The sequence below is a fragment of the Vicia villosa genome, linkage group LG6 (genome assembly GCF_029867415.1).
Source record: "Vicia villosa cultivar HV-30 ecotype Madison, WI linkage group LG6, Vvil1.0, whole genome shotgun sequence".
NCBI lineage: Eukaryota > Viridiplantae > Streptophyta > Magnoliopsida > Fabales > Fabaceae > Vicia > Vicia villosa.
The window spans coordinates 106,307,107-106,317,902 of NC_081185.1; positions in this window are offsets into that span (position 1 = coordinate 106,307,107).

Below are 10,796 nucleotides of genomic sequence, written 5' to 3' on the forward strand. Positions count from 1 at the left end.
GAGTTGAGAAAGAATATTCTAGAAGAAGGACACCATAGAGAATTATTAGACTATGACAATGTTGATGAGTTTGGGTGCAAACTCGGAAAAGACGCTATTATGTAGTAACAACGGTCTATGCTTAAATATGATTGTCGGCTATCTATTGACAAATTGAGGACTTGATCACCCTTAATCTCTTGTTGATAATAGGCGGAATTATAAAGATAGTATAAGATTGCTTGTTACCTTAATGGTATAAGATGTGACGAATGCTGAGATTTGAGAATGACCACTCACCATATTGTGGGAACTTATGAGGAAGTGAATATGAAGGAGTGCAAAGTATTGGACGGTGACTTAAGACGAGTAGTCGTAGTCGTACAGCGAAAGTATGATGTAGAGTGGTGTTATGAGTGCTACTCGTGAGCAGTGAGGAATTAATATGTCGGAATCCTACATGGAGAATATGTGTTGATCTATAGGTTGAATTTGGAATCTCATAGACATAAGGATGTCGTGCCCAAGGATTAGAACCCTTTTGAATAATTGCCGAGATGATGGATATCCTATTATGGTTGAATGTAGTTAACGAGTATGTATTTGGAGAAGTTAAGACGAAGAGTTGATGCTACATGATGCTATAATAATCTTGTGATGTTGTAAGGTGTTATGTAGATTTCTAAATGTAATGAGGGATTATACTCTATGAAGGATGAAGCTGATTTGATTCTTAGTGGAGAGTGGGACTCAGTTGAGCTATCTAGTAAGCAATGGTATATTGAGGATGATGAGCTATGTAATTATAACTACTGATGTGTGTTTGATCCGATGGTGGGAATGTTTTTAATAGATGAAGTAACTCGGGAATTTGCTTTGAGTAAGTGTAAGTATTACTTTATCGCTCAATTGGAAGAGTGTGCCTAAGGTTGGTACGTAGATAAATGGAATCCATTACTACAGTGTTGATCAGTTATGATCATACCATGGATTGTGTAATTGTATTATTCAGTTATTGAGCGTATTGTATGGATCGTACCTCGAAGTTTCATTGTTGTTTACCGTTGGAGTTATAGCAAGTGGTACACCTGGGGATGGTCAAATGCAATGTAAGAACTGAATTGAATGCATGAGATATGCTTATGTTGGTTATGTCAGATGAATTCTGAGACTCGACCAAGAAGGTGTTAACGGAGAACGGGAGAGTCAAATGAAGCACTCTTATCTGGGACTTTTACTTGAAGTATGTTTTCGAGGACGAAAACTCTTTTAGTGGGGGAGAGTTGTAACACCCCATAATTTCAGTTTATTAATTTAATTTGGATTTAAATTAAATAATTGGAATTTAGTATTTTTATTTGGAATTATTTGGAAAATGATGAAATATTGGCATTGGGCCTAGAGTGGTGGTTAGCAGTAAGGGGGTGTTAACTAAGCAAGCCCATTATAATATTTTATTTTATTTTTCATAAAATAAAGGAATTGGGAAAAGAGAAGCAGAAGCAGTAGAAGCAGATTTTGGAAAAGGAGAACACGTGAAAGTGAGAAGGGCCAAAGGGGAAGAAGACCTTCGAAGATTCGACTCTGAGGTAAGGGGGGATTCTTCGGGTTAGTATTCCTTATGTGATTGTGGGTAGTATGATTGATTAGGATTGTTATCTAGTTCAATCGTACGTGTCGGGTTTGGGATTTATGTTAGGTTTTGATGAATTGTATGAATTACATGATTTTGTTGATATTCATGTTATATGTGTTAATACTTGTATAAAACTTGTCTGAAATATGTTATGATGTGCAAACTGATGGTAATTGTGTGCTATGTTCGTATGTACCTGAAATTGGGGTTATGGGATAGGGTAAAAGTTGTCAAAATATTGATTCTGGCTGTGCAGGTACGTAGGAACCGGTTCCCATGTGGGACGAACCGGTTCCCCCTTGTAAAAACAGAGAAATATGGATTCTGGGTAGCTGGGAACCGGTTCCCATGTAGGGACAACCCGGTTCCCCATAGTAAAAATCAGAGACGTGACTTTGAAGCTGCCAGGAACCGGTTCCCACGTAGGGACAACCCCGTTCCTGCAGCACTTTTTCTAAAAATGTTTTATCTTTAAAAACCCGTAACTTTTGATCCGTGTATCTGTTTTATGTGCCGTTTTGGGCGTTGCGAAGCTAATGAGATGCTTTATTTGATAAAGTGATGAAATGGGCAGTGGCCGACTTTATTTTTTAAACTCGATTTAATTATTAATGAATTGAAAGATAGTATATGTATATGTGCTTATATATATGACTATTGATGCATGTATTTGTGTTGGTGATGAGATTGTGATATCCATTGAGTGATGTTAGTATATAACATGTCGTAGATGATATATGTTTTGTGATTATGTTGTTGGGTTGCTTTGACAATTTGTTACATTGTGTGCAATGATGATGGATATAACGATGTTTGATCGTGGTGATGATTGGTGATTGTGAATATTAATATATTGTTAGTATTAATATGTTGGTTATGGTAGCAATTAACATTAATATGATGTGTATGTTAATTGTGAGGATGTAGTGTACATATGTGAATGATTGTATATGTATGATGATGATGATTGATGATTGTGAATATTAATATGTTGTTAATATTAATATGTTGGCTATGGTGGCAATTAACATTAATATGATGTGTATGTTAATTGTGATGATGTGATGTATGAATGTGAATGATTGAATGATGCTTATACATGTACATACTTGTTGTGACCTTATTGGTAAAAGGTGTTAAGCGATGTTAAGCATCGGAATGATGATGATGTATGAAGATGTAAGTATGTGTCATGTGTGCATTATTCATAAATCATTTGCATTGGAAGGCTAATTCCCATTGTGTGGAGATTAGCGGGAAGTCATCGTGTGCCCATGTGGGGTGTGAGCGATGAGGCAGTAATCGTGTGCCCATGTGGGGTGTGAGCGACTAGAGGGCAGTATCAAAGAGAGAAGTCCTGTGATATGATTCACGAATTTTGGTACCACATGCATAGTGTCAGTTGCATCATATGCATTGGTGATAACATGATTGGATGAGATCCAGTGTTATGCCTTGGTGTGTTTACTTGATTGATGTGTTGAGAAGATGTTGTTAATATGACTTGATCCTTGATGAAATTGATGAGTTGTGGGCCGATGGCCAATATTGTTGGATGATGCTTGCTTGTTGTAATAATTCCGATTATATGTATGATTGAGTGGATGATCATTACTATGAGATTTTATTGCTTATGATTGCATAATGCTTATTAATTCGAATGAAACTCACCCTTACTTTGATGATTTCAGATTAAGGATATAGCGACGTCTTGATTGGGTGAAGATAGCTTGTAGGCTAGCCCGTAGTTCGTGTCGAGTCATGCTCTGATTGTAACACTGGGGAACGCTAGTCTAGAGACGAATTACTCTGTTGGCTTTGTTGTTTTATAATTGTATTAGAGTAACTTGCATGAATGATGATGAATATGCAATGTTATGAATTATAATCCGCTGTGTTGAACATGAATTGTATTTATGTTAAATGGTTCCTCGTGTGGCATGACAAATGACTATGGTATTTTATGTTAAAGAAGTTGTGACATCCTTGTATTTCATGTTTACTCTGATTATTATTGTATTTTCCGCGGGGTTTAGAAGGGTGTTACAACTTCCACATGTGAAGATCTAACATCTTCCACTCGAATGCGATGATGGCCAAAATCATGTCTTATCTTGATTTATTTATCCATTCTTGTAGTGATATCATATCCATGTGCGCGTAGTATTTCCATTTGAAAGCGATCGAGTACCTCTCGCTAAAATCAATCAACAAAACATTTCGTAGTTTTAGCCCGAACTACGATTGCTCTGACTTTCCCATTGCACTAGGGAATACGTAGGCACAAGATACAAATGTCTTGGCGAGCACAATAATAAAAAACTTTTTTTGTCCCTTTCTTTTTTCCAACCTAATAAATAACGCAAGTAGATAATAAGCCAACAATTGATCACAAGAATAACTAAATGGGTCCCATCGAGTACGATGGAGGTGAGGGGTGCTAATACCTTCCCCTTGCTTAACCGACTCCCGAACCCTAATTTGGTTGCGATGACCATCTTATCCATTTCCTTTTTTATCCGTGGGTTTTATCGATATTTTCCCTTTCCTTCTTGGAATAAATAAAGTTCGGTGGCGACTCTGTTGTACTTCGAACGCGCGAAAACGCGTCGAGTCACATTTTTTGCCGCTACAGAAAGTGGCGACTCTGCTGGGGACTATCCTAAGAGAGTCAACCCTAGTTTAGTTTTTCTTGTATTATTGTTAGCTTTATTTACTTGCTTATTTATTTCCTTTATTATTTGATTTCTTATTGTATGGTTGGAATATTTTGATTATTGGCACTTTATGGACAAAGCTCTACACCCGAGCTCAAGAAACACATAAGATAAGATGGTGGTTTAGTATTAAACTTGCTTGACGTAGTGTCAAGTGGGAGGTACTAATACCCCGCCTAGAGTAGGTCCTTTGAGAAGATGTCTTTGGTTAAGTAAGTTATTTACTTGAGCGATGATATTTTCAATTTGGATCGTTAACTCTAGGGACCTTTAGAAAAACCCTTAAACCATGACTTTTTAGGAAATGGTGGTTTCGCACCCAACTTGCGTAACGTAACTATTACCGTGGGTAAGTGCGAAAACCACACTCAGAATAGGCTTCATTTGAAAACAAGGTTGTGTGGGAAGTTATTTGCTAGATGATCAAGTTTTCAAAAGTAGCTCGTAACTCTGAGAACCGTGTCTAGAACCTTGTTGGAAAGAACCATAGAATTATCCTATTGTGTGCCACTTTGTGCTGAGAAATCAGAATCTTTCTGTTCCATACGATTTGAAATCTGTTACATGTAAACCATTCATGACATATCATGGCATTCTTATTTGCATAAAAAATATCAAAAATTTCATGCATCCATATTCATTGGAGTTGTCAACTCATGCCATCTATGATTCATCTTCAACAGTCTTCTGTTAACCGTCAAGCTGGTTCCTCCACACGAGTACGAGACTAGAGCCAACGTTAGAAGAAGAGTGGCAGATCAAGACCAACACAATGCCGAAGTCAGAATGGAGATTGAAGATTTGAAGTCAGGAATGACTAAGCTCACTGAGATGTTGCAAGTTCTGATTGCTAGAGGAGAACCACCTCAAAGGACTGTCATTCAAGAGGTCACCGACGATGTTGAAGACCCTATTCCTGTTCAGAGGGCCGCCACTACTTGGCCTGAGTTTGGTTTGCCTCCAGATTATTCTCCACCTCACGCTACTGCTGCTATGTTGGGTCAACCTTCGCGACCAATGTTCCAAGCTCCGGTCATGACTGAGTGTCAACCAATTATGCACGCTGATGGCCAAACCACTTATGAAAATCCGCTGTTTGAGCACCAAGCTGGTGACATTGATGAAGTCAAAGAACAATATCAAATCCTGGAGAAAAGACTAAGAGCTATGGAAGGCGCTGAATACTTTGGGGTTGCTGTTGAGAACATGTGTTTGGTTTCCGACCTGGTCATACCTGCCAAGTTCAAAACTCCTGAGTTTGAAAAGTACAAAGGGTACACTTGTCCAAGAAGTCATTTGACCATGTACTACCGTAAGATGGCTGCTTATACCAAGAACGACAAATTGCTGATTCACTGCTTTCAGGATAGCTTGACTGGTGCTTCCTTGAAATGGTATATGGGACTGGAGAAGAGTCGTATCCATTGCTTTCAAGATCTGACTGATGCTTTCATGAAACAGTACAAGTATAATCTAGACATGGCTCCTGATCGCCGTCAACTACAAAATATGTCCCAAAGGGAACGAGAGTCCTTCAAGGAGTATGCTCAACGCTGGAGAGAACTAGCTTCTCAAGTGGAACCTCCTTTGGCAGAAAAGGAATTAACTGGAATGTTCATGGATACTCTCTCACCCTTCTATTGGGAGAAGATGATTGGAAGTATGTCCTCTAACTTCACAGATCTGGTGACAATTGGTCAAAGGCTAGAGGAAGGAATTAAGAATGGCAAGGTTGCCAATGCTGCCGAATCCTCTAGTGGGGCAAAGAAACCTTATGGAAACTTCCATAGGAAAAAGGAAGGAGAAACAAACGCTGTGAGCGACGAAGGAAGAAGACCTTGTCAAAGAACTAACAACTATGATCAACCAATTGTGGTTACTGTTGCTCCTGTGACCAAGGCTCCGCAAGTTCAAGCTCCTCGACCTCAAGTTGTTAACCCGAATCAGACTCGTAATAGGATTGACTTCGATCCTATTCCAATGACTTATACTGAGTTATATCCAGCTTTGGTCCACAAAGGGTTGATTACAACGAGATCTATGCCTCCGCCTCGAAACCCTCTCCCTGAAGGTTTCAGATCTGATCTTCATTGCGCTTTTCATCAAGGTGCGGCAGGCCATGATCTGGAAAGATGTTTCCCTCTAAAAGAAAGAGTTCAAGAGTTGGTTAGAACGAAGCTGCTCACTTTCAAAGACATCAATCCCAATGTTGTCGACAACCCTTTGCCTGAGCATGACAAAAGTGGCTGAAGAATGAGAATGACAAGACACTCCCCTAAAGCCAAGTGTTTCGTGATAGGATAGCTCCTCCTCGTCACCGATTAGTCACTAGGCCTTGTTTCCCGTTGTTTGTAATTTCCTTATGTTATTTTGTGTACTTGCAATGAACTTTGTTTGTTCCTTATTTTTAAATTTTAATGAAATGAGCACTACATATTTGAGTCAATTCATTTACATCCATTGTGTTTATCTTTATGCTTCATCTTTCAAAAAACAAAAATATATATTTATTGTTCACTTTCTTTATCAAACTTTTCTTTTATGCAAAGATTGGAGGGAGGATGATGAAAACAAAATACCCAAGTTGTTGAATTGTATGCTTTCAAATAGAACTTTGCTGATGATGTAAAGGCATTGTTTCACTCCCCAAACACTGGAGAAATAAGGAGTTAATCCTAGTCAACCCCCTTTGAGCCTAGAAGTTGGTGTTTCTTTCTGTGTGAAAAACCCGCAATTTTAACCTGGGGCAGGGCAGTTCTCAGTTGATTTGTCTGTGCATTCAATTACAAGCAATTTATTAAGTACACCTTTCAATAAGGGTTTCAATCAAAAGTGACCAACATGGTTAACATTGATCATTCTCAAGGCAGTCACTATCTTTCCAATACAAAGAAAATATTCCAAAAAAAAGCAAGCCCGCTAAGTCAACACCTATGAAGGAGACTTAGGCAAAACTGGGGCATCCCGCTGACTGTGATCTCAAATGAAACAGTTCAGGCAAAAGTTAGGGATATAAAGCAAAAAGGAGAAGTCAATAAATTCCTTGAACAACCATAAAACGTTATGACTATCAAAAGTAAGAAGTGACTGTCATCTCAAAGATCCCCTTGGTCTTTAAACCATTATCATTATCATAGGTGCAATTCCAAAGCCTCTTGGAACATGAATGTATAGTTTGAATTAACTGAGCGTAGGATTGGAAGATCATCACGAAGAATGGGGTGGGTACAAATATACTTTGAGCCTATATCCTTTGTTTCTGAAACCGTGAACCAAGCCACGTTACAGCCTTTAAAAGACCTAATTGAAGCAAGGTTTATTTTGAAAGCATACTACAACAAGGTTGCGTTAACCTGACTCCTAAAGATTTTTGCAATTCATTTGTTTTACCATACCTTTTGCTTTATCCATCGCTTTGAATGTCTAAACAATTGTGTTTGGACTTTTGATTCATTTTCTTTACATCAATAACATCATTCCAATAATGATCTTGATTTCAAATTACGCTTTGAACATTGCATTAAAATTACCATTTTTGAATGAACATTTCATTTGCAAGTACTTATCTTTCAAGGAAGTTCAAACAACCAAGAAACTTGATCAGTGATCCTATCAGGGGCACGCTACTTCAAGATCCTGTTATTCAAGATTTATACTGGGGCAAATGTTCTCGACGCTCATTTCAAGAACTGAAGCAACGATCAGTTAACAATCAGTCAGTGAGGGGCATTCTTCTTCAGCGGTCCCCAAGCAGTTTATCAGTCCTTCTAAAAAGGATCATCCGTGTGATATAACAGAGATGACAATGTTCTTGTGTTGAGGAATCAGAGTTCCGATCTACCCTCACAAAAGAGTCTACCTCAGATATCATAGCTAATCCCATCGCATTCATCATTCATATATCATGCATTGAAAAAATTTCATACACCATGCATACTCATATGCATTCTTCTAGGTCTGTTTGTTTTAACATCTTACCTTATGGTTTAAGTCCAACTTACGTGGCATTTGTCAAACTTCTCTTCAATCATGTTTTACCTTGATTGTCCTTTGTCATTTTTCAATCATGTTTTACCTTGATTCTCTTTGGTGTTCTTCAATCATGTTTTACCTTGATTGTCATTCGATATTCTTCGGTCATGTTTTACCTTGATCTTCATTCGATATTCCTTCAGTCATGCTTTATCTTGATTCCCATCTAATACCTGAGTCAATCATGTTTTACCTTGGTTCGTCTTTGATCATGTTTTATCTTGATGTTCTGTTTTATCTTGGTTATCTTAGATCATGTTTTATCTTGATATCCGTCAATCATGTTTTACCTTGATTATCTTTTGACGTTCTTTCAGTCATGTTTTACCTTGACTTTCCGTTGATGTTCTTCGATCATGTTTTACCTTGATTGTCACTTAATACATCCTCGTTCATGTTTTATCTTGGGCATCTCATATATTCTTTTCCCAAAGCTCAATCATGCTTTACCCTGATTGCCTTTGTTGTTTACTCTCCTTGCCAGATTCATCTATGTTTTACTCATGAATGACTATGGCATGATCACTTATTTCAAGCCCTTTTCCCCACAAAATTCAGAATGTCTCATATCATATTGCATTCAAAATAACAAAAAAAGGTCCATGCACTGCATTTCATTTGCATATGAAGGACAAAAATTGTGTACTTTGTATTTAAGTCTCTTCATATCTTCGATAGAAGAAACTTAAATAGGGGCATCTGTCGCACCCCAATTTTTGACCTACCGTTTTTCATTCATTTTTGATATTATCGCATTCATATTTCATGTACATTCATCATTTAAACATCGCATCGTTGCATATTCTGAAAAAACAGACTTTTGATAAAGTTGATAAAAATAGCTTGCATTTTCACATCTTTGCATATTTTTATTCGAGTTACCATTTTTCGAATTTTTATTTTAGATTCCATAGATTTTAGTTTCTTTATCTTCATCTTTTTAAATAAAATATAAATTTATTTAGATAATTGTAGATTAATTTTTGTTATTATTTTATTTTTAGGTTTAGATTTTATTTAGTTTTTTTTATTAATAAAAGAATACATACAAACAAAAAAAGAGATGTGCACAAAAAATAAATTCTTGTCTTCACGTGTCCCTGCTATGCCATGCTGCTACCTCTCCACCATGCCATAACACTCCAAGAAACCTGCTTCTTGCTGCTGCACATAACTGTCCAAAACTTGCACAAAAATAGCAAGACAAGTCCCTGCATCAAAAAGCAACAAAAACAGTTACTTCAATTGTTAAAATCTTCATACCGTTTTCCCCCCAATTCTACATCTAAAACCCTAATCTCAGCCTATATAAAGAGCATAAAAACTCAGTAACAAGGGGAGAGGAACCGAAATAAAGGAGCCACAAAATCAACTTTCAAACACACCCAGAAAATCTCTCTGAAATTTCTGCGAAAACCCCTCACCCTCTTAACCTCACTCGACTAACCATCATAATACTCCCACCTTCATTACACAAATCCTCACTCAGAACCTACACACCTTCGCTTAACCTCATTCAAATCCATCATCATAACTCACAAACCATACTCTCTCATAAACCTCCCTTCATACTCAGCAACCACACACTCAGATCAAACACCCACACACCTCAATTCAAAACCTTCAAACCCCTTAGCCATCTTCATACTACCTTACACCAACAAAATCGTAGCACCCTCAAACTTCATTCATAAACCATCATCTTCATTCATAAACCATCATCTTCATAAACCGAATCATAAACCTCCAAACATCATTCAAACATATTCTCATCAATAAACCTTAACCGTCACATATTCAAACCAACCTCCCAAACAAACCTTCATTCACAAACGCACACAGAAGCAGCAGCGCAAGAGACAAAGAAGGAAGTGAACAAAGTAGAGAGACGGAATCGAGAGAAGAGTAAAGTGCATACCTGCAAATCATCCGTTGTTCGTTAGTTTTTTCTTCATTTTTTTTCTTACAAATTGTTCCTTGTATTATGCTTTCGATTTCCACTCTGTACATGTACTTCATTGAATGATTGAAATTGGGATTTAGGGTTTTTGTGGGGATAATGGTATCGATATTGTCTGCTCTGTTTGATATTGTTGTTTGAACCGTGAGAGAAGAGCGAGTGCGAGAGAGATGAAATCGAGAAACTGAGATAGGCGATCGAGAGAGAGTGCGAGAGAGGTCGATGCACAGAGGAAAACGTGATTTTGTTTCCTCTCTGAAAATCTGGAACGAGAGAGAAGAATGTGAAAACGGCCGCGGTATTTTTGTGTTTCGGTTGGGTAACCTTAGGGTTTGGGCCTCATGGGCCCAACACGGTTCCATCTGCTTCATAACCTCCATCCGGATTTCACACCCCCACTGGCCCAATTAATTTCTTTTCCTTTGAATCTTTATTTTCTCAATTACTTTCAAAGTATTTTGTTCCAAATTTT